This window comes from Macrotis lagotis, chromosome 1, assembly GCF_037893015.1.
Source record: "Macrotis lagotis isolate mMagLag1 chromosome 1, bilby.v1.9.chrom.fasta, whole genome shotgun sequence".
Taxonomy (NCBI): Eukaryota; Metazoa; Chordata; class Mammalia; order Peramelemorphia; family Peramelidae; genus Macrotis; species Macrotis lagotis.
Genome location: NC_133658.1, coordinates 415,404,689 through 415,430,369, shown reverse-complemented (window position 1 = coordinate 415,430,369; position 25,681 = coordinate 415,404,689). Strand labels below are relative to the sequence as shown.

General features: G+C 36.0%; 1 protein-coding gene across 4 annotated transcripts in view; it reads left to right on the top strand.

Annotated features, from left to right (window-relative positions):
- The window catches only part of SERPINA12 (serpin family A member 12), a 94,325-nt gene that overhangs the window by 31,440 nt on the left and 37,204 nt on the right, over positions 1 to 25,681 (top strand). For 3 of the 4 annotated variants that reach the window (XM_074212999.1, XM_074213000.1, XM_074213002.1), the window contains exon 1: positions 15,793 to 16,039. The exons of the other annotated variant lie outside the window; for it this stretch is intronic. The gene's annotated coding sequence lies outside the window, so the exon portion shown is untranslated. Of the gene's footprint in view, positions 1 to 15,792; positions 16,040 to 25,681 lie in introns of those variants that run through there. 4 annotated transcript variants of the gene reach the window in all.

Below are 25,681 nucleotides of genomic sequence, written 5' to 3'. Positions count from 1 at the left end.
GTATTTTCAAGAGGTCCATCATCTAATATTTCTATAATTCTATTCATCTTTTTAACTCATTTCTTGATTATTTTATGATTTGATTTATCTGAGAGGGATAATTTGAGGCTCCCCAATATTGTGATTTTTATTATAGATTACCTTTAATTCAATATTTTCTTCAAGAATTCATTCCATTTATATCAATTTCCTTTAAGAATATTCTATTTTGTACCTGTGTTCAGTTTTATATTAATTTTATGGTATTTTTTAGCAAAATATAATTTTCCATGTCTATTTCTGTGTTTGCTTTGCCTGAGATTATGAACGATAACCTTCCTTTTTTTTAACTTCAGGTTATGTAATAGATTCTGCTCTAGTCCCTTATTTTAACTTTTTATATTTTTCTGTTTCAAGTGTGCTTCTTATAAACTACATATTGTTAGAGTCTTGTTTCTAATCTGTTTTGCTATCATCTTCCATTTTATAGATAAGTTCCTTCCATTCACATTCTACATTATGATTGCTAATTTTATATTTTCCTCTATTATACTTATTCTGGGTTTTGGGGTTTGGGGTTTTTTTCATTCTTTTCCCCTTTAGGCATCTGCCTTACTTTGGGCTTTTATTTTATTTCTTTTAATCTTTAAACTACCCTTCCCCTTAACCCTTTTACTTTCTCTAAATCCCTTTCCCTCCTACTTTCTTGTTGGATAAGAGAAATTTCTGTGCCCAAGTATTTGTGTATGCTTTATTCTTTCCTTCTTGAACTAGTTCAGCTAAGAATGACATTCAAGTGCTGTTTACTCCCCTAATGCCTCCTCCATTGTAAATATACTTTTCACATGCCTTTTGCTACTGTGATAATATTCCCCATTCTTTCTGTCCATTCCCCATTTCCTGGAGCATAACTATTCTTCACTTTCCATTCTTTTTTGTAATCACTCAAGCATAGTCGAGTCATACTTACGCTCTCTGTTAGACCTTTTCTAAGACCTCTACTACATGTACCATTTCTCCATAGAAAAGTGAAAATAGTTTAACCTTTTTAAGTCCCCTATGATTTCATACTCATGTTAACCTTTTTGTGTTTTTCTGGAGTCCTAATATTTAAATATTGCATTTTTTGTTCAGTTCAGGTCTTTTCATCAGGAATGCTTGAAAGTTCTCTATTTCATTCAATTTTTCCTTGCAGGATTATACAATTTTGCTGGATAGGTTGTTTTTTATTATAATCCTAGATCCTTTATCTTTTGGATGATCAAAACCCAAGCCCTCCATTTTTTATTAACAGTGGTGGTTAATAAATTTTATGTGGCCCTGACTGTGACTCCATGTTACTTGAATTCTTTCCTTCTGGCTGCTTAAAGTATTTTCTTCATGAACTGGGAGCTCTGGATTTTGATTATGATAAGCTTGAGAGTTTTCAATTAAGAATTTCTTTGAAAATTTGAGTGGTGGTAGATTCTTCCAGTTTCTACTTTGTTATCTGATCCTAAGATATTTAGATAGTTTTTCCTTCTAACTTCTTGAAATGTGATATCTAGACTCTTTCTGTTATTCATAGTTTTCATATAGTCTAATAATAATTTCTGTTTGATCTCTATCTTCGTGTGTGTGTCCCTGTCACCCTGACTTTGTCTCTCTCTGTCTCTCTGTCTCTCTGTCTCTCTGTCTCTCTCTCTGTCTGTCTGTCTGTCTGTCTGTCTCTGTCTCTCTGTCTCTCTATCAAAAGAAGCTTACCGAGAAAAAAACAGTAACAAAATTCATCTGGAGGAACAAAAAGTCAAGAATTTCAAGGGAACTTATTAAAAAAATGTAAATTAAGGTGGTCTAACTTTGCCAGATCTAAAATTATACTATAAAGCAACTGTCATCAAAATTGCCTAGTACTGGCTAAGAAATAGAGAAATGGTCCAGTGGGTTAGTATAGGTACAAAAGAAACAGTAGTAAATGGCTATAGTTTGAAAAACTCAAAGACTTCTGGGCTAATAACTCACTATTTGACAAAATGACTGAGAAAACTGGAAAATAATATGGCAAAAACCAGGCATAGGTGCACATCTCACATCCTATATCAAAATAAGGTCAAAATGTGTACAGGATTTAGACATAAAATGTGACACCATAGATAAAATAACAGACCAAGAAATATGTCTGTCAGATCTATGGAAAAGAGAGAAATTTATGACCAAACAAGAAATAGAGTACATTACAAATTGCAAAATGGATGATTTTGACTAAATTAAAATTTAAAGGCACTGATAAAACCAATGCTCCCAAAACTAGAAGGAAAATAGAAAGTTGGGAAACAATTTTCATAGCTAGGGGCTCTGCTAAAGGTCTAATTTCTAAAATCATAGAGAATTGAATCAAATTTATTAGGTTAAAAGTCATTTTCAATTGATATTAGGATATTAACAGGAAATTTTCAAATAAAGAAATTAAAGCTATGTATAATCATTATGAAATCATTACTGAGTAGAAAAATGCAAATTAAAACAACTATGAGGTACCACCTCACATCTATCAGATTGGGCTGAGGACAAAAAAGGATGGGGGAGGTTATGGGAGGATTGAGACATTAATGCATTGTTGGTAGAGTTGTGAACGAATCCAACCATTCTGGAGAGCAATATGGAAATTTACCCAAAGAGCAACCAATCATACCCGCTGACCTAGCAATACCAATACTAGGCCTGTATCTAGAAGAAAACACAAAAATGGGAAAAGTCCTCCATATTCAAAAATATTTATAGCAGCTCTTTTTGTAGTGGCCAAGAATTAGAAATTGGGGGAATGCCTATCAATTGGGGAATGGCTGAACAAGTTATAGTATATGAAAGCTATGTGTTCTATATGGAACCATGAATGGTCAGACTCTAGAGAAGCATGGAATGAATTACAGGAACTGATGCTGAGCAAATGGAGCAGAACCAAGAGAACATTGTACATGGTGAATACAACATTGTGAGTTGAACAATTTTTTTTTTATTTATTTAAGGCAATGGGGTTAAGTGACTTGCCCAAGGTCACACAACTAGGCAATTTTTAAGTATCTAAGGTCAGATTTGAACTCAGGAACTCCTGACTCCAGGGCTGGTTTTCTATCCACTACGCCACCTAACTGTCCCATTAGTTGAACAACTTTGATGGATGTAGCTCCTCTCAGCAGTTTAGAAAGTTAAGACAAGACTTCCAAGGTGAAGCTAAAATGGTGGTAGGAAGCTAGCATGCTCCTGGAGTTTTTCCTTATCCAACTCTAAATGAAGCCTCTGCACAGATATTAAAGCTACAGATCCCACCAAAAAAAAAAAAAAAAACCCAAGATCCAAAGAAATGTTTAATGGTAGGCATTGTTGAGGATCTTCAGTAAAGATCTATTTCTTTGTGAGAAAAGGGGAAGTAAAGCCCAGCTAGGTGGGAAAAGCAGAAAAGGCATCAGAAGGCTTTTAGCCAGAGTGCAGTCCAGGTCCTGACAGCTTGACAACAGCACAGCAGCAGCTATATAGCAAGCCAGCAGTGTGGGTCCTAACCCCAAACAAAGTCTGAACTCTGGGAACACTTGGCAAAGAACAGTTTTGGTTTGGTTTTTTTTTTTTAAAAAAAAGCTTTCTAAGAATTTATTTATTTATTTTCTTTCTTTCTTTTATTTTATTTTTTTATTCTCATTTTGTACAAATTTTTTTACATTAATAAAATATTCTTGTTTAAGAGTAAACGAAATACCTCCTCCCCCCATAAATATAGACTTGCTTCAGAGATAAAGTAAAGGGGAGAGAAAAAAAATTAAAATTAAAAAAAATAATTGTACCTATGGCCAGGTGGCGCAATGGACAAAGCACCAGCCCTGGAGCCACAAGCACCGGAGACCACATCCAGCCCCATAGACCCAACAATCACCCAGCTGTGTGACATGCAAGCCACCTGATCCCCAGTGCCCTGCAAAAACCAAAAAGAAGGAAAAAAAAGACCCAAAATAAAATAAAATAGTAATAATAGTAGGGGTGGCTGGGTGGCAGACAGATTATTGGCCCTTGAGCCAAGAGCACCCGGGTCCAAATCCGACCTCAGACACCCAAAGATCACCCTGCTATGTGGCCCCAGGCAGGCCACCCAGCCCCATTTACCCTGCACCCTCCCACAAACAACAATAATAATGATAAAAAATGTGCTTCAGTCTTTGTTCCAACACCAACAACTCTGTCATGGGTGGATCACATTCTTTATGGTAAGTCCATGGCAAAAGTTACTTCCATATTTTTCCATCATTGCCATTGCTAATCGCAACTCCCTCCTTTTGTATTTCTCCACTACCATGTACTATATTTTCTCTCTCCTTTCACTCTGACTCTGCTGTAAGGTAGCTGAGTGGCACAGCAGAGAGATCCCTGGTCCTGGGGCTAAGAGGCCCTGAGCCCCCATACCACCCCTTAGGCCCAACATCCACCTGGCCCTATGGTCCCGGACAGGCCATCCAATTCCAGCCCCTTGCAAGAAGTAAAAAAGAAAATGTGTTATATCTCACCACTCTACCCCCATGGTCCATCCTCTCCTCCTTTATTCACATCCCCACCCCTTCCCCCTGCTCCCCGCCTCCTTACTCCAGATGTCTATACGCCATTGAGTATATATGCTGTTTCCTCTCCTAGCCACCTCTGATGAGAGCAAAGGTTCCCTCATTCCCCCTTGCCTCTACATTTCCATATCATTGCAATAGTTTATTGTAATAAAGAAAAATCTTATTATATGAAATATCTTGGTCTATTGCCCCTCTCCTTTTTCTTTCTCCCAATAAATTTCCCTTTTTTCTATTGATTCCATTTTTATACCATATTTTATCTTCGAATTCAGCTTTCTCCTGTGCTTCAACTATAAAAGCTCCCTCTACCTGCTCTATTAACTGAGAAGATTCATATGAGTACTATCAGTATCATTTTTCTATACAGGAATACATGTAGTTCATCATTTTTAAGTCCCTCATATTTTCCCCTTCTCCTCCACTCTCTATGCTTCACCTGAGTCCTGTATCTGAAGATCAAACCTTCTGTTCAGCTCTGGCCATTCCAAAAGGAACATTTGAATTTCCCCTGGTTCATTGAAAGTCCATCTTTTTTCCCTGGAAGAGGAATTTCAGCCTTGCTGGGTAGTTCATTCTTGGCTGCATTCTAAGCTCTTTTGCCTTCCAGTATATTATATTCCAAGCCCTACAAGCTTCCAATGTAGTTGCTGCTAAGTCCTGTGTGATCCTGACTGCAGCTCCATGATATTTGAACTGTGTCCTTCTGGCTGCTTGTAATATTTTTGACTTGGGAGTTCTGGAAGTTGGCTATAATATTCCTAGGGGTGATTTTTTTGGGGATCGCTTTCTCGGGGGGATCGGTGGGTTCTCTCCATTTCTCTTTTGCCCTCTGCTTCTAGAATATCAGGGCAATTTTCCTGTAGTAATTCTTTGAAAATGATGTCAAGGCTCTTTCCCTGATCATGACTTTCAGGTATTCCAATAATTTTCAAATTATCTTTCCTAAGTCTGTTTTCCATATCAGTTGTTTTTTCAATGAGATATTTCACATTTTCTTCTAATTTTTCATTTTTTTGGTTTTGAAGTATTGATTCCTGATTTCTGTTAAATTCATCAATCTCCCTGAATTCTATTCTTTGTCTGAAGGATTTGTTCTCCTCAGAGAGTTTTCTTATCTCTTTTTCCATCTGGCCAATTTTGCTTTTTAAAGCATTCTTCTCCTCAATAACTTTTTGAACTGTTCTATCCATTTTACTTAAGCTGGTTTTTAGCATGCTATTTTCTTCAGCATTTTTTTGGATTTCCTCGACTAAGCTGCTGACTTCATTTTCATGTTTTTCCTGCATCTCTCTCCTTTCTTTTCCCAGTTTTTCTTCCAACTCCCTCATTTGATTTTCAGTCTTTTTTGAGCTCTGTCATAGCCTGAGCCCAATTTCTGTTTTTCTTGGAGTCTTTAGATGCAGGAGCTTGTGCTTCCTCATCTTCAGACTGAGTATTTTGATCCTTCTTGGGATCATTTGCAAAATATTTCTCAATGGTGTTCCTCTTATTTCTCTGCTTGCTCATTTCCCCAGCCTGGGCCTGGTTTTGGGTGCTTCCTGAGCTTTTTGGACACTCCCACAAGGGTCTCTGTGTGTGAGGCTCTGTCCTCCCTCCTGGTCTGTGAATGACCATAAGCTCCCCCCTCTGCCATGGGGCTGAGGTGGGGGGGGGGGGGGGGGGCCCTGCTGTTCTATGGGGGGCCTAGACTGCGATCAGGATCTGAATGTGTTCAGAGCCCCAGAGTCCTGTTCCAGAGGCAGAGGACAGATCTCTGCAGTCTCTCTTCACTCCCCTCCCTCAGCTCAATGGGCTAATGCCCTGGAGGCTCCTGCTTGCCAGCTTCGCCTGCTTCTGTTTCTGGATCTGGGCTGCTGAAAGACCATGCTGCTGGCTATGTGCCCTGAGGACTGGGCTCCACATGCTTGCTCTGGCAGAGGTCCCCCGCTGTTCCCCCACTTTGTGCCTGGTGCTCCCTGGGGTATAGCTCAGGAGACTCCCCTGCTGCTGTGAGCTGGGGCTCCCAGCACCTTGGGGCTGCCTCCGGGAGGCTGAAGTTCTTTCACTCTGAAGTTCTTTCACCCCTCTGGTGGGCCTCCCCTCAGAGCCGGTGGAGCAGAGCCTTTCTGCTTTTTTCCAGGTTACCTTGAGTAGGAGAACTGCCTTTCTGGGTCTCTTTGTGGGTTCTGTCTCTTGAAAGTTTAGTTAGAGTTCTTAGTTTAGAAGTTTTATCAGAGAGTGCCTAAGACTCGATTCTTTCTTGTCACCATCTTGGCTCCACCCCCCCCCAAAGACAATTTTGAACTGGGAACAAACCACTGAATAGGCAGAACCTGGGCATCAATGAGGAAACAACCTCTGCAAAGGCAATATCTGGACAGCATAGGCAATATTTTGGCCAGTGACAAGCCAGATATCAGACTCCAGTCCCAGCATAAAAAGCTTGGGTCTATGCTCCCCATACCCAGGATTAGAGCTCAGACTAACAAGATTAGCAAAAAAAGCTAAAAGAGAGCTCCCTATAAAAAGCTGCTATGCAGATAAAGATGATAACAATGCCACCTCAGAAGAAGAAAACAGTGAAAAATTACCTACAAGGGAAGTTTCAAGAGTCCATAAACTGGACTCAAATCCAAAAGAAAATAGAAGAACTTAAAAAAATAATTTTAAACCAAAGAAGACAGGAAGAAGACAAATGGAAAAAAAGAAACAAGAGTCATTATGGAAAACTGACCAAAGAAATCAACTCCTTTAAAAGTAAAAATAACCATCTGGAAAAAGAATATAACTTTTCAAAAAATAAAATTGATCAACTGAAAAAGGAATGCAACTCAGTAAAGAATAAAATTAGCCAATTGAAAAGGAAACACAAAAGTTAACTGAAGAAAATAAAACTCTAAAAATTAGAATTGGACAAATAGAAATCAATTAATCTACAAGACTGCAAGATTCCATCAAAGTAAAAAGACTGAAAAAAATGGAAGAAAACAAAGTGCCTTTTTTTAGGTTTTTGTAAGCAAATGGGGTTAAGTGGCTTGCCCAAGGCCACACAGCTAGGTAATTATTAAGTGTCTGAGACAGGATTTGAACTCAGGTACTCCTGACTCTATAGTTAATTAAATGAGACATGACTTTAGTGACAGAAGGTGAGAACCTACTAAGAAGGGTTGGACTTAATCCATACTTCACTTAACAAGAGTTTAAGTACCATGGTTGGGAAGCTAAGGGAGCAATGTGTGTGTGAGAGAGACAGAGAGAGTATGCTTCTGTGTTTGTGGGTAGGTAACAAATGGTTCATGAAATTATTTGACTTTGCAAGATGCTTTAGCTCATGAGGATTGTGTGCCCTTGGAGGGTACTTGAAAACAGGGTAAGGTTTAAAATGTTTATGATTTGATGTGATTCAAGACTCTTGAGAAGTGTATTTCTAAAGAAACAGAAGAGGGAAGAGTACTTAGTGACTATGAGATAATACTGCTTATCAAACAATCAGCAATCAATCAATCAATATTTCACTGATGGTACTTGATAGACAGTACTTCTAACACTAACTAACACCAGGAGAAGAGGAACATAGATTTAATATAGTAGAGGGAAAGAAAGAAGTGTGTGAACATTGAGTAAATACTACTTAATATATTTGACCCAGAAAGGGAATAAGATATATTCCCACTTGTGTTTAAAAATCTATCTTACTCTACAAGGAAAAGTGGGGTAGGGGAGGAAGGGGAATAAGAGGAAAGAAGGGACTGATAAAAGGGAAGGTGAAGAAATAAGTAAAAATGAACTGAAAGAGGGGTGGCTAGATGGCCTAGTGGATAAAGAACCGGCCTTGGAGTCAGGAGTACCTGGGTTCAAATCCTGTCTCAGACACTTAATAATTACCTAGCTGTGTGGCCTTGGGCAAGCCACTTAACCCCATTTGCCTTGCAAAAAAAGCCTAAAACAACCCTAAAAAAACCTAAAAATGAACTGAAAGAAAAGTTAAAGGGGAAAGAGAGTAAAACTTCAGTGAGGAAGAATAAAAGGAAATGAAAGAGAAAAATATAAATGAGGAAAAATAGCATGGAGGGAAATACAGAAATAGTAATCTTTGGTGGGTTTTTTTTAGGATTTTGCAAGGCAAACGGGGTTAAGTGGCTTGCCCAAGGCCACACAGCTAGGTAATTGTTAAGTGTCTGAGACCGGATTTGAACCCAGGTACTCCTGACTCCAGGGCTGGTGCTTTATCCACTATGCCACCTAGCCACCCCTAGAAATAGTAATCTTAACTCTAAATGTGAATGGGATGAATTCTACCATAAAATGGAAGCTGATAGAAGAATGGATTAAAAACCAGAATCCTACAACATGTTGATTACAAAAAGACATATTTGAAGTAGAGAGATACACATAGGGTAAAGATAAAAGCCTGGAGCAAAATATTTTATGCTTCAGTTGAAGTAAAAAAATTAGGAGTAGTGATTCTGATCTCAGACAAAGCAAAAGCAAAAATTGATCTCATTAAAAAGGATAGGAAAGGAAACTATATCTTCTTAAAAGGCACCATGGACAATAAAGCTATATCATTATTAAGCATGCATGCATCTAGTGATATAGCATCCAAATTCCTTGAGAAGAAGCAAAGTGAATTACAAGGAGACATAGAGAGCAAAACTTTAAAATGGGGGACCTCAAGCTCCCTCTCTCAGAACTAAATAAATCTAATCACAAAATAGACAAGAAGGAAGTAAAGAAGGTGAATAAAATCTTAGAAGATTTAGATATACTGGGTGCAGCTAGGTGGTGCAGTGGATAGAGCACTGGCCCTGCAGTCAGGAGGACCTGAGTTCAAATCCAGCCTCAGACACTTAATTGCCTAGCTGTGTGTCTTTGGACAAGTTACTCAACCCCATTGCCTTAAATTAATAAAAAAAATTTAAAAAGAAGACAGATATGATAGGCCTCTGGAGAAAACTTAATGGGGATAGAAAAGAATATACCTTTTTTCTCTGTAGTACATGGCACCTATGCCAAAATTGACCAAGTACTAGGGCATAAAATCCTTATAATCAAATACAGAAAGACAGAAATGATCAGATCGTGATGCAATAAAAAATACATGTAATAGAGAATAATGGAAAGATAAACCAAGAATTAATTGGAAACTAAATAATTTAATTTTGAATAATGAGTGGATCAAACAACAAATTATTGAAATAGTCAATAATTATATACAAGAAAATGATAACAATGAGACATCATGCCAGAATTTATGGGATGCAACCAAGACAATTTTTAGGAGAAATTTTATGTCTCTAAATGATTATATAAATAAAATAGAGAAAGAGGAGATCAATGAATTGGGTATGCAAGTAAAAGTGCTAGAAAAAGAACAAATTAAAGATTCCCCAATACAATGCCAAAATAGAAATTCTGAAAATCAAGAGACAGATTACTAAAACTGAAAGCAAGAAAACTATTGACCTAATAAATAAAACTTAAGAGTTGGTTTTATGAAAAAGCCAATAAAGTAGATAAACTTTTAGTTAATTTTATTTTTTAAAAAAGAAGATAATCAAATTACAAATATCAAAAATGAAAAGGGTAAACACCGCCAATGAGAAGGAAATTAAAGAGATTGTTCAGAGCTATTTTGCTGAACTGTATGTCAATAAATATGATAACCTGAGTGAAATGGATGAATATTTACAAAAGTACAAACTTTACAGAAGAGGAAATAAAATGTTTAAATAATTCCATTTCAGAAAAAGAAATTGAACATCAATAAACTCCTTTAAAAAAGTCTCCAGGGCCAGATGGATTTATCAAGTGAATTTTACCAAACATTTAAGGAACAATTAGTTCCTATTCTACATAAACTATTTTTTAAAATAAGGGAAGAAAGAGTTCTGCCAAATTTCTTTTATGACACCAATATGGTGCTGATACCTAAACCAAGAAGAACCAAAACAGCAAAGAAAATCATAGACCAATCTCCTAAATGAACATTGATACAAAAAATCTTAAATAAAATTTTAGCAAAGAGATTAAGCAAGTTATTAATAGGATAATACACCATGATCAGGTAGGATTTATACCAGGTAGGCAGGGAAGATTCATTATTAGGAAAACACTCAACATAATTGAACATATCAATAACAAAACCAACAGAAATTATATGATCATCTCAATAGAACCTGAAAAAGCATCTGATAAGGGGCAGCTAGGTGTTGCAGTGAATAGAGCACAAGCCCTGGAGTCAAGAGGACCTGAGTTCAAATCTGAACCTTAGACACTTAGTAATTACCTAGCTGTGTGAACTCGAGCAAGTCATTTAATACCATTGGCTTGCAAGAACCTACAAAAAAAGTCTTTATAAAATACATCCATTTCTATTAAAAAAAAACACTAGAAAGAATAGGAACAATGGAATTTTCCTTAAAATAATAAGCAGTATCTATCTAAAACCATCAACAAATATCATATGTAATGGGGATAAACTAGGAGCACTTCCAATAAGATCCAAGGTGAAACAAGGATAGCCATTATCACCATTACTATTTAATATAGTATTAGAAATGGTATCTTTAGGAGCTGTGAATTCATCCAACCTTTCTGGAGAGCAGTTTGGATTTGCACCCAAAGGGCAGCAAAAAATGTGCATACCCTTTGATCCAGCAATATCACTACTGGATCTATGCCCTGAAGAGATGATGAAAAAGGGTAAAAACAACACTTGTACAAAAATATTCATAGCAGCCCTGTTTGTGGTGGCAAAGAATTGGAAATTAAGAAAATGTCCTTCAGTTGGGGAATGGCTTAACAAACTGTGGTATATATGTCATGTAATACTATTGTTCTATTAGAAACCAGGAGGGATGGGAATTCGGGGACTGATGCTGAGTGAGATGAGCAGAACCAGAAAAACTTTGTACACCCTAACAGAAACATGGGGGTGATGATCAGTCTTGATGGACTTGCTCATTACATCAGTGCAAGAATCAGGGACAATTTAGGGCTATCTGCTATGGAGAATATCATCTGTATCCAGAGAAAGAATTGTGGAGTTTAAACAAAGACCAAAGACTATTACCTTTAACCTTTAACTTAGAAAAAAACCTATCTTTTTATGTAATTTTGCTTTCTCTTATGCTTTATTTTTTTTCCTTAAGGATATTATTTCTCTCTCATCACATTCAATTGAGATCAATGTATATTATGGAAGCCATGTAAAGACTATCAGAGTGCCTTCTGTGGAGGAGGGAGGAGGGAAGCAAGATTAGAGGGAAAAATTATAAAACTCAAAATAAATAAAATCTTTCTTGAATAAAAAAGAAATGGTACCTTTAGCAAGAAAAAAATTGAAGGAATTAGAATTGGCAATAAGGAAGGAAAGTTTGCACTCTTTGCAGATGACAAGATGGTATATTTAGAAAACCTGAATAATCATCTTAAAAACTACTTGAAACAACTGACAAATTCAACAAAGTAGCAAGATATAAAATAAACTCAGATAAATCATCAATATTTTTATATATGAACAACAAAGCCCGAGAGCAAGAGTTAGAGAAATTCCATGTAAAGTAAGTACAGACAACATTAAATACTTGGCAAACTCTCTCCCAAGAACCCAGAAATAATTACACAGAACTTCTCACACCAACAAAGTCAGATCTAAGCAGTTGGAGAAATGTCAATTGCTCATAGTTATGTCAAACAAATATAATAAAAATGATAATTCTACCCAAATTTAATTACTTATTTTGTATTATACCAATCATACTACTGAGCTAGAAAAAATAGTAACAAAATTCATCTGGAGCAACAAAAGGTCAAGAATATCAACAATGTGGGGCAGCTAGGTGGCGTAGTGGATAAAACACCGGCCTTGGAGTCAGGAGTACCTGGGTTCAAATCCGGTCTCAGACACTTAATAATTACCTAGCTGTGTGGCCTTGGGCAAGCCACTTAACCCCATTTGCCTTGCAAAATAAAAAAATAAAATAAAAGAATATCAACCATATATACTATAAATTAGCAGTCATCAAAACTTCCTGGTACTGGTTAAGAAACAAGGCAATGGGTAAGTGGCTTAGGATAGGCTCAAAAGAAACAGTAGTAAATGACTACAGTAATCTACTTTTTTGAGAAGCACAAAAACATTAGCTTCTGGGCTAAGAACTCAGCCTTGCAGGGTTCCAGTTCCTCTCAGCAGTTCAGAGAGCTAGGATAATCCTAGGAGATCAGCTATGGACAATGCTATCCCCATCCAAAGAAAGAAAAAAATAAAACATAACTCTAAAAAATTTATCTTATACATGTATTTCTTTCCTATCTCATAGTTTTCTTTCTTTTCCCTTAATCTTAATTCCTCATACTGAAAATGACTAATCTGTGAACATGTTAAATAAAAATGTATGTACAATATTCACCTGACTGTTCGCCATTGAGGGGAAGGGGCAGGGGGATGGGAGGTAGGAAGGAACTTATGTAACTTAACAATATGCTTATACATATGGATAAATGTTGAAAAACTTTCCTAATATGTAATTAGAAAAATAAAATATCAATTAAAAAAAAGAAAGAAAGCTAGGACAATCCTGGGAGACCTGTTATACCATTCACATCCAGATGAAGAAAAAAAATCTAAAAAACTACAGAATCTGAATAAACATTATGTATGTTTTTCCTTCCTATCCCAGTTTTCTTTCCTTTTTTTAGTTCTAATTCCTCATACAGAAAACGATTAATATGTGAACATTTTAAACACAAATGTTCATATACAATGTTCACTAGATTGTCCACTACTGAGGGGAGAGGGGTAGGAAGGGATAATGGAAGAAAATTGTATAACATAAATATGCATGTGGGTTTATGTTGAAAAGCTTTCATAATATGTAAGTAGAAAAATAATATAAAATATTAACAAAAGAAGCTTACTCTTCCTACACTACCATCTCCAAGACACCTCTTGTGACTTCCTGGATTTTGTCCTATTGCCCTGCCTTTAAACAAGGATAAAAGACTCAGTGTTGTCATTCAGAAAAGTCTGAGGATCACTCATGGGATTGTTATCATACTAACTAGGACTAGGAAAAGGGGTTAGAAACAGGCATTTTGTCAGCTTCTAGGAAACAGGATTAAAGATATAAACAGAATCTTTAAAGAGGCACCATTTGATGACATATCCACTAGCAGCAGTCTGAATTAGAAAAAAAGCCCAAACTACACATTTTCCTGCAACACTATGGTTTCTTATAGGCACAATACCAGTATTGCCAAAGAATCTAAATGTAACAGCTCAAAGGGATCTTATCAATCATCTCGTTCAGTTTCTCCCTCCTTACTTTCGTCACCATCATTTTATGAGGAGAAAATTGAGGCTCAAAGAGATTACATTTATCCAAGTATACAGCAAAGATGAGACTTAAATCAAATTTTCTTCTCTTCCCCAAACAGTGTAAGTCCTAATAGTGGTTGTATATCAACACTGTATGTGACAATTAGGAATAAGGATTGGGTGTAGCTTTTTGATTAATAAAGAACATCTATTAGTAGAAGCCAATTGTAGGCCACCTCCCATCAAGCACTGCTCTTGCTAAATCACATCAAGACATAGTTTCACCCTTAGCAGAACTACCTGTTGCTATTGGCTGTGATGTTCTTCTATCAGAATCATATCAGAAATGACAAAATGTTCTCTGCCATTCACGAGATTCAGATCTCCTTGAGGCTGTTCCCGGAGGTGATAGAGAAGTTGATCAGTATATCTGCAACCTATTCATGATTTTCTCATTCATGGAAATGCCTCCAATGAAGAACAGATTCCATTGTAATCACCCAGAGATGACATGATTATGAGCCATTATCTACAAGAAACTAGCTTCAAAAAAGAATCCTACAAAAAGTACACCAAAGATTACATTAATTCATCCAAAAGCAGACTTGAGAACAGAAGCTAGACAAAGTAAAACTTTTGGTGAAACTGCTTAATAAATCAAAAATATTCTCTCAATGTCAAAAACTAACCATTCTTAATGGGAAAAAACATTGACTGATAAGGTGACTTTACTGAACTTCCATGAGGATATTGTGATCCTTTTTATTAATTATCTTTAGGGATAGTTTAGAAATGGAAGGATGTAAATACATTTAGTTGAAGAGTTTAAATAACCTGACATCATAATTGGCTCCTTTTTTCATTTTTATTTTATTTTCAGTTCTGAATTCTCTCCTTCCCTCTCTCCCTTCACCACTCATTGAAAAGATAAGAAGGAAGGAAGGAAGGAAGGAAGGAAGGAAGGAAGGAAGGAAGGAAGGAAGGAAGGAAGGAAGGAAGGAAGGAAGGACAGAAGGAAGGAAAGGAAAGGAGGGAGGAGGGAAGGGAAGGAAGGGAGGGAGGGAGAAAGGGAGGGGGAAGAAGGGAGGGAGGAAGGGAGGGAGGGGAAAGAAGGGAGGAAGGAAGGAAGGAAGGAAGGAAGGAAGGAAGGAAGGAAGGAAGGGAGGGAGGGAGGGAGGGAGGAAAATAAGTTCCTTTTGTCCTTGGAGTCTATCAGTCTATCTGAACTTGGATAGCTTGTTTCACTATGAGTTTTTTTGAATAATAATTGGCTATTATATTGGACAGAGTTACCAAGTCTGGTCATTATTACCTTTCTAATCTTGCTGTTATTGAATAAATTATTCTCCTGGTTCAATTCACTTCACTCTGCATTAATCATAGGTTTTTCTAAAATTATCCTACTTGGTTACATTCCTATACTCCATAATTTGAACAGTAGCATCTGTATAATGCCAAGACGTAGATTAATATGGACTGATGTTGTATTAAGGTTGATAATTTATATTTTGACCTTGATTTATTTAGAATGGAAGCATTGTTTCACAAAAAGTTATGTAGGTTATCTAAAATAAAATACATCTAAACCTTTCAAAAGAAAGTAAATAAAAATCATCTAGGTCAAATTAGCAATTGATAACCCATAAATGTTGTAGACATGGTCAAATTAATTTCATAGAATATATCTCTTCTATCCTTCCCCATGTGGAAGATATCTCACACACATGCATAATCATTCAATCAATCAATCAATCAGTCTTTGGAAATTCCTTGGGTGAGGTAGGAATCTCTCTCTCCTACAGTTAACTAGATTGGGTGTTTTTTTCACATATAAATTTTGGGGTGGAGTGACGGGGCTGACTCACCTTGTCATTAAGGGAGTGGTGTTCATCCTTGCCTCCCACCAAATGCCTAACAGTAAACATGCTTTTAAGAATGAATTCCCTTCAGCCTTGCCAGTTCTCAGGATCTGTGTGACTTTTTCTTTTAGTGACTGCTGGGTTCTTTGTTTTTATCACTGCTATCATCTACATACTGGGGTTTTTTGACTGTTTCAATCAGCTGGGCTCCAGAAATCTTGTGTTCTGGAGCTTACCAACTTTTCACTAAGTGCTCACACTCGATATTTTGGCAAAGAGCATACTTGATAAATCTTCCTTTCCAGTGAAAAAATAAGGTAAGCAAGAACTCAGTGGTTTGCAATATTTTGGTTTTGTATTTAAATGGGCCTTGAAGGTTTTTCTCCTGAAATTTCTCTTGTTTGTTGTGTTTGGAGTCAAAGGCATTTGTGCATGTTTACATGATATCTGGTAAACAGTTCTCACTCTTCAAGGGTTCAGTAACTTGCCTTCAAATTTATTAAATTCAATGCTCATTCATTGGCAATCATAGTATCTAGGAAGAAAAAAATAAACTTTACTATGGTCTTTAACAAATATCTGTTATGGATTATTATTTGATAATTGGAGAAAATATGAGTGGTTTTCATGCTTAAACCCTATGAGCTCAGATGTTACTATAAAAATATATTTCAAAGTATATGTGTTTATATTATGTATGTATTCATTTGTGTATACACACACATATATGGAAAAAGAAGATAAAGAGAGAAGGAAGAAAGAAGAGTGAAGGAGAGAAAGAAAATGTAGAGTATACTGTACTTTCTATGGATTGTCCTTTTAAAAAGGTTCCAAGTTAGTTCATTAATTTAATCTCACTGAATTTATGACTTATTCTCAAATCATTAAAAAAAAACAACTTGAGTTTCTCTGAATCCACATGAAGATGTGTTTCCAATACTCATCTAGAATCATAGAATCTAAGCAACAGCAGCAGCCTCCTGGACAAGATTTTGACTTTGGCTTTCAGTTTCAGTAGCTCCACATCTACTGACATTAATAGGATCTTTGAATACTGGAGTTGGAAAGTTGGAAAATAATTCTGAAATATACTAATGGTTTTTTATTAGGGAAATTACAATTTAGCAGGAGGCCATCTAATACAAAAGAGATATATTCAATAATGACTTAACCCAACTAAGAATGAAATTTCCCATGAATATGTTTGATCATTGTTCTGTCTTCATCACTGCTTGATTCTTGAAGTTGACTTTTATTGACAAAATATATCTTACTTTTCCCAGAGACTTTAGAGGTATAATCCTTTCTTGTCAAGACAAATGACTATGGTAGTCAAACAGATATTTTGTCCAGAGTTCTCAAACATCTGTGGCATGAACACAATGTTAGTGAGAGACTCTAAGAAAGAAATGGGAAGCTATGATTTCATTTGGGTAATGGTATAGAGGAGTATCCCTTCCTCACAAACTCTTTGTAGTAGCTGGAGCAGAATGAGTATAGAATAACAGCAGATGAAATTAATTATAGAACGTGAATGTTAAGTGAAAGTGGACTGCTGTGTAAATTACATCTTGGTTCCCTTCTGTCTGTTGGGAGCAGAGAAGAAGAGATACATGTTCACTGAACATTACTGACTAGAAGTCAAAACCAGATGGTGTCTAAGCTATTGTTTCCCTAAGTGTCAGCTCTTTTCACTTCTATGCTATTCTAATTCTTTGATAAAATTGGTGAGCCATTGACCCCAAGTGGCATGAAAGTAGGATGAAGTTGAGAGAGGGGTATTTTCCCTCAAAAAGAACTAGGGTAGAAGGGAAGGAAAATCTTGCAGAATAAAAGCAAATAAACTTCTAAAGGACATATTAATTTTTATAAGACAGAATGTACAGAGACAATTTAAGAATTATAGATCTCCCATGAGAATAAGACAAATAAAAATCTGAATAAGATAATTTTTTTAAACTTCCCAGAACTTTCAAATGTTCCAAAAAAAAAGCATCAATCAAGAGAAAGCGTAGATTGTCTCCAGAAAAACAATACAAGCAAACAAGCAACAGAAACAACAAAACCTGTGCTTCAAACACTAAACAAAAACAGTGGTTAAATATAACTATTACAATAATAAACCACAAATTTTATAAAGGAAAGGAAACCGAAGAATGGAATGGAATAGGATATTCTGAAAAGCAAGAGTTATATTGTAACCCAAAAATGAAATACCCTTCAAACCTCAATCTAATCATGAATACAAAAGATGGACATTAAGAAGAATTTGAGGGATTCCTGAAGCAAAAATGGCCATGAGATCATTATATTTAACATTCAACAAATACAAAGAAAGGTAAATGAGCACTATTTTAAAGAAAAAAATTAATTGTCCTTAGAGATCATATTTTTTCCTAAAGAAGAGAAAGAGGAAGAAAAAAAGAGGGGCTTTCAAAAGAACACAGCGATAATTAAAAGATAAAAATGATCCAAGTATATAAGAATTTATGTTGAATGTGCATCTTTAACATGGAATGTAAAGATAGAGAAACAAAAATGTGCATAAATTAAATTCTCTGAACCTCTCACAGGTGAATTAGTATATTTTTTAGAATAGAACTTCAGAATAAAGGCTTACATAAATGGGAAGGGGCCAGTGGTCAACAGAGTGCGACAAGTGATGCTCCCTATGTAGTCTGTGGTGCACTACAAAAAGCTGATGATTTCTAAAGTTTTTCAGCAAGAGTAGGGAAAGGAATGAAAAGAAAATTGAGAGAGAAGATGAAAGAGAAAAATTGAGTTTGGGAATTGGAATGGAGAGATCTCACTACAAGTAGGAGGGAGTAGGTTCCATTAAAGGGAATTACCACGGGAGAAGAAATAAATACCTGTTATGGGGACCTAATAAGATCGATTAACCTGAAGGGAGTTGTGAATAGATGGATGTGTGTATATACACATATACACATGTACACATACACACAATATTCAAATATATGTATATTTATTATGCACTAAACACTACTAATTTTTTTGGATACAAATACAAAGGGCAATTTCTTTACTTGAGAAGCTTATATTCTAATGGAGGGAGGAGTCAACATACATACATAATTAGGGAAGTGTTAACCAGGGAGAATTAGTTAAGTTTAACATTTCCTCATCGCTTTCTTAAATTGAAACAATCAATAAAACAATAAATCAGGCCCTGATTTGATTCTAAGATATAAATTCATATATTGAAATTTTAATACTAGGCTTTTGCAAATTGGTTCAAGCTGTCTTCAGTACACTCCTGGAGACACTGTAATTTAAATTCATGTCACTCATCCATCCCACAGACTATGTTTATTTACACCTCTGGTTTGGGGGAAAGTGTTTTGTAATAATTGTTCTTGCTATGCAATTTGATTAACTGTCTTTACTAAAGAGTTATGTTTACTGGCTGATTGATGGGGAGAAGTGCTTAGGACGAATAGGTGTGGAATTAGGATGATAGTCACCTACAGGATTATACCTAAAAACTAGGAATGGTAAAGGTCTAGTAATCTTCCTCTGACCAGCCATCTTCTATCTCCTCTGGCTTTGGGAATGTGTCAAGGGGCAGCATTTCTTTCATTTGCCCCAAACTGACTTCCTCATGTTCTCTACCACTTCCTATTGCATTGCCTATGTACTTGGACAACTGCACTTGGACAACTTCCATCTCTGTCAGCACAAAACAAGTTCTACTTCCTGCTATCAGTCCAATCTCTCAACCAAGATGTAGGTAAATTTAGGTATAAAGAAGAGTAACTTTCCCTTTGTTTTCAGGTCTTCTATCTCCTGCTGTGCCTTTCTCTTGAGGAAAGAAAAAGGAAAATCAGTGAGGAGTAACACTTTCTGCTCATGCTGTGTATGTTTGCCTTCCATCCCCTGTTGCACCCTTTCCTGGATGATCACTAGCCCTTCAGAAGGAAGAGGAATAGGGAAATAAGCCCGACCTTCTGACTTTCTGATCATCACAAACTGTGCTCTATCTTCCTCTGGGAACCAGGGTTGCATCTTCCACTCTTTGATGAATATTTTCACATTCTATTATACTTAAGACATTCCAGTGATTCTGAAACTCAGTCATCATTCATACCACAATCCCTATCCCCCACCACTTGAATATTTATTCCTATCACCCTCAACCCTCTCTCTCGAAAATTATGTCCAAATACCACTCAACCTTTCCTCTGTGCCCTTTGGAATGCTTATTCCCTAGGCAAAAAACAAATTCCTTTTCCTTTCCCACTCCTCTATCTATTAGGTGTTATTAAAATCTGACTCCCCACAATGACATAGATTCTCTTGCCCCCTTTTTTCAGTCCTGGCTACAACTTCATCATTTCCCTCACCTTGCTCTATCACTACATTCAAATTCTGTCCCTATCTCCATCATTCAATAACTTATCCTCCTTTAGGTTCATGCTATTCATTTTTATCATTCACTCAAAATCCTGGTAACTATTCTCTGGACCACTCACTTTCCACACATATCTCTTCCTCAAGAAACTCTGCCACCAACATTCTGAAACTCTCCACAATTTCTCCAAACCTTTTGTGCTTTCCTCTCCCCCTCTTATCTCAACTAAGAATATTGTTTCATTTTTAACAGGAAAAAAATTGATATCATTCACAGTAAGAGACCTCTTCTCCTCTCTTCCTTATTTCATGTCATTCATATGACTTCTACCACCTTCCTTCACTACTGTTTCATATGATGAGGCCTTACCAAGACTTCCTCCTCAAACTGCTCCATCTAACTGCTTCTAAATGCTTCCATCTCTTCCAATAAATTGTCTTCTCTGTCATTCCTCACTTTATCATTTATCTTCAATCTCTTAGTGTCTACTGTCTCATTCCCTGTTGCCTACAAACTTACCTAGTCCTCTTCATTCACTCTATTTGTTTTTATCTCAACTTTTTTTGTAGATAAACTCCTTGAAAAGTTCATCTAGAATAGATGCTTCCACTTTCTCTCTCCTCTCTCTTCTAAACATCTTACAAACTGATTTCTAAACTTATAATTCCACTGAAACTACTCTCTTTCAAAGTCACTAATGATCATTGGTTGTCTAATCTAATATTTTTCAGTTCTTTTTTTCTTAGTTCTTATTTTCCTTGACCTCTCTGTAGCTTTTGATATTTATCACTCTCTCTTCCTTAATATTATCTTCTCTCTAGGTTTCTGGAACACCATTCTCAATTAGTTTTCCTCCTACCTATCTGATTGGTCCTTCTCTGTGTCCTTTGCTGGAGTTTTCTTCAGATCATGCCTTCTAGATGTCCCCCACAGTTCTTTACTGCCTTCTTCTATTCTCCTATTCTCCTTTTATACTAGCTCCCATAGATTTAATTAACCATCTCTATGTAGACAATTCTTTTTTTTAGGTTTTTGCAAGGCAAATGGGGTTAAGTGACTTGCCCAAGGCCACACAGCTAGGAGATTATTAGGTGTCTGAGACAGGATTTGAACCCAGGTACTCCTGACTCCAGTGCTTTATCCACTACGCCACCTAGCCACCCCTATGTAGACAATTCTTAAATCAATCTATCCTGCCCCACTCTCTGTTCTCCACTCTCAAATTTTCAACTGTCTTTCAGACATCTCAAACTTGATGTCTAATAGACATCCAAAGTTCAACATATACAAAACTGAACTCATTACCTTTTCTCCTAAGCCATCACCCCCTCCTATCTTCTCTATATCTGTAAAAGGTAACACTCAAACTCTAATCCTCATTATCTCCTACCTTATCATAGCCAATCTGTTGCCAAGATCTATTGACTTCACCTTTGCATTATCTCTCAAATACATCCTCTGCAATTCTCTCTGACACTGCCACTATTCTAGTATAGGCTCTCATACCTTCACAGCTGGAACATTGCAACAGCCATAGGTAGATCTGCCTCTCAAATCTCTATTTATTGTAATCCAAACCCCTTTCAGTAACCAATAATTTTTCTAAAATTTGGATCTGACCATGTCATTGCCCCTATTCAATAAACTCTAATGGTTCCAAATCACCTTCAAGATCAACACAAAGTTCACTGCTTGATATTCAGTCTTTCATAAACTACTTCTTTCTAACTTTCCAGTCTTTTTATGTCTTACTCCCTTACAACAATTCTTCAGTCTAGGAACACTGGTCTCTTTGTTGTTCCATTAATGAGACACATCTCTCAGCTCTGGGTATTTTTCTCTGACTCTTTCCATGCCTGGGATGCTCTCCTCCTTCATCTCCTCACCTCATACTTAGAATACTGCAATAGCCTATTGATTGGTCTTTCCACTTCAATTCTTTCCTTGTTTCAATCTACTGACTTTCCTGGCTTTCTTTAAGTCAAAATATAAACTCTGTCTTCTACCAGAAGCTCATGATCTCACTTAAATGTAGTGCATTCCTTCCCTTGATTGTGCATATGGCTTGGTTGTTTTTGTTAGCTTGTTGACTTCCCCATTAGACAATTAACTCTTTTTTAAGTGCAAGAACTGTCTTTTTTTTGCCACTTTTTAATATCCCCAGAATTAGCAATATGTCTGTCACATAGTAGGAACTTAATAAATGTTTGTTGATTGATTGCCTAACCTGATTAGGGATTTAGCCTGACCAGGTCAGTGGGGAAATGAGCTTAGAAACAGAAGAGGAAGGAATTACAGCAAAAATACAAAGTACATAATTTGTAGAAAACAAAGTACTCAAGTTATAATCAGTACATAGGACACAAGTAAAAGGCACAGACTTAAATGGAGACTTTTCCATGGAAACAACTAATAATCAGGTGAAATACAGTGATGATGATATATCCTAAAATTTGTGGGATTCACCTACAGCAACCCTAAAATTTAAATTAACAAAAAGAGAAGAGGAAGATTGATGAATTAAATATTCAATTTAATTTAAGAGTTTGAAGATATAAAAAAGCTCCCAAAATAAGCACATGAGTAAATGTTGAAAATTAGGTAATAGCTGAACTCCAAACCCAAGTACAAAAGACTAATAAAAACCAAACTATCTAACAAGAGTAATAAACCTTTAAGTTCAATAATTTTGTTAAAGTTGAAGGAAAATCAAGTTAACAAAAAAATGGATCAGGTAAAATCACAATAAAGAAGAAATAAGAATTATGATAACATTTTACCATTACATGGCAACTAAATGAGAATTCAAAAGAAAGGGAAAATAATAATCTTAAATGATCCAGTCTCAGAAAAGGAAATTGAAATAGCTGAAAAGTAACAGACAAAAAAACCTTGGTCCAAATCAATCCAATTTTTTAAACTAGCACTTGATACTGTACAAATTACTTTCAAAAACTGAGAAAGAAAATATTGTACTGAACTTTTCAAAAAAAATCAATCCTAATATTTGAAAAAAATAAAACAAATAAAAAGAACCAAAGGTTAGCATTAATAAATGTCTTTCCCAATCTGATAAACATGTAGTAGAACATTAGAATTGATTTAATTTTAATTTCTGTAATTGTTAGATTCATTGCATTTTAAATTACTATTAATAACTTGGCTTTTTTCTTTTTAAAACTGCCATTTTCAGAGGCACTTGTTTTTATGAAAATGTTTAACTTCCCTTAATCAAAATTATCAAATTTATCACCCCCTAATTTCCTCCTTCTCTTGTTTGGTCATGGACTCTCTTCCCTTATTCATAAATCTGACAGGTACATATTTCCATGCTCTCCTAATTGACTAAGGATATTACCCTTTATGTCTAAACCATTTATCCATTTTGACCTTATCTTGATAGATGGAGTGAAATGTTGTTCAATGCCTAGTTTCTGCCAATTTTCCCAGTAATTTTTGTCAAATATTTAGTTCTTACCCCCCAAAATCCTGTATCTTTGGTTTTATCAAATTACTATGTTAATTTACCACAATGTGCTATGTATCTAATCTTTCTACTGGTAATTCTAATTTTTAACTAATATCACATTGTTTTGATGACATACAGAGTTTGAAATATAATTTGAAACCTTCTAGGTCACTTAACATGTTTAAATTGATTCCCTTGATATTCTTGACCTTTTGTTCTTCCAAAACTCATCTCAAAGAACAGGTCAAAAATCTCAAAGGAATCAATGTGAAGGGCTTTAAAAGATTAACAGAAGAGTTTAGATTTCATCCTTTCATTTTTTTCCTTCTGTTTTACAATTTATCTTTTAAAATATAAATTAGAGTTTACATTTTTATACTTCAGGCAACAGAAAATCAATAAAGTTGATTGAAGAGGAGAATGAAATAGTCACATCTTTGTTTATCTAGCCATAACCTCTCTCCTGATTTGACTGACCTCCAACTGCCTTTTAAGCATCCAGAACTGAATATTCAATAGACATCTTAAATTCAATAAAACAAAATTAAATTCATCTATCTTTTCTTCAAAACTTTCCTCTTATCTAAATTTTTCTTACTCCTCTCACTTACCTGTCTTGCAACCTGAGTGTTATCCTGAAATCTTCACATTCTCTCATATCCCCATATCCAATCAGTCCTGGTGATTTTACCTTCATAACATCTTTCAAATACATCCCTTTCCTTCCTCTGACCTTGTTACAACTCTAGTGCAGATCCTCATCATCTCACACCTAGGCTACTGTAGCAAAGGCTTACTGATTGATCTTTTAACCTCAGTTCTCTCCCCACTCCAATCCATCCTCCACTCAGCTACCAAATTGATCTTCTTAAAAAGAAAACCTGACCATATTACTCCTCAATTCAATGAACTCCAGTTGCTCTCTATTACCTTCAAGATCAAATATAAAATCTTCTGGTGGTTTTTAAAGATCTCACAATCTGACTCCTTAGCTTTCCAGTCTTCTTAGACTTTTCTCCTCTCCATGTACTCTCATACCTAGTAACTCTCATATTTCCTTTGCTGGACCATCATTCATGTCCTAATCCTAATCACAAATGTCCTTTAGGGCCCTGGCATGGGTCCTCTCCTTTTCTTTCTCTACATTGGACTTCTTATTGTTTCTTATAGAAAACATGTCATTTTAACTGTCCCCCACAACTGGAATTTTCTCCCTTCTCATCTCTAGATTTTGCCTGTCCTGACTTCCTTTACCTGCCTCTTAAAAATCTCATCTTCTGTAGTAAGTCTTTTCTATCCTCTTGTCTTTTTTCTGTTGATTATCTCTAAATTATCTATTATATATCTGGTTTGCCTAAAGTTGTTTGCATGTTGTCTCCCAATTAGACTGAGCTCCTTTGGATCAGGGATTGTTTTTTGCCTTTCTCTGTATTTTCATTGTTTAGCACAGTGTGGCATATTGAAGAAAACAATAAATTCTTTTGGATTGAGACAAACCAGTTGGCTTAACTTTTATGAAAATTGATTTGGCAGGTAATGTGGAGGTTGTATTGGAATAGTAGTGGATTTAAGAGCAATTAAGAAGATGTTGCAATAATCTAGGTGAGAGGCATTGAGGTTGAATGAGCTAAGAGAAGGGATAGGAAACGAGATGTTGTGGCCCTAATTTCTGATGTTCCAGGTGGTCCTCATAAAAGTGATAGGAAATGACATGTTGAGTTCACAAACTTTGGGACAGGAAAGGATCTGTATGTCGTCTGCCATTGAAGAATATCTGACCCAATGTATAAAACCACTCCCTAAGTGCCACCCCTTGCCCAACCTACAACAGAAGGATATTTAACAGGAAGCACCAGTCCTTCTGAGCTCTTGTTCTTGATTCTATCTTCTGATCCTGCAAGACCTCTACATCTTGCTTTCCTTCCTAGGCCATCTAGGCAATGTTCTCCTATGCTACACCCTGGACCAGAGGTGTTAAAATCTCTCTCTCTCTCTCTCTCTCTCTCTCTCTCTCTCTCTCTCTCTCTCCTCTTCTCTCTCACTCTCACTTAAATTTCATCTCCCCTATTCTTAAAAATGGTTACTGCTTTTCTAGGAGTTTTAACCTGTATATTTGTA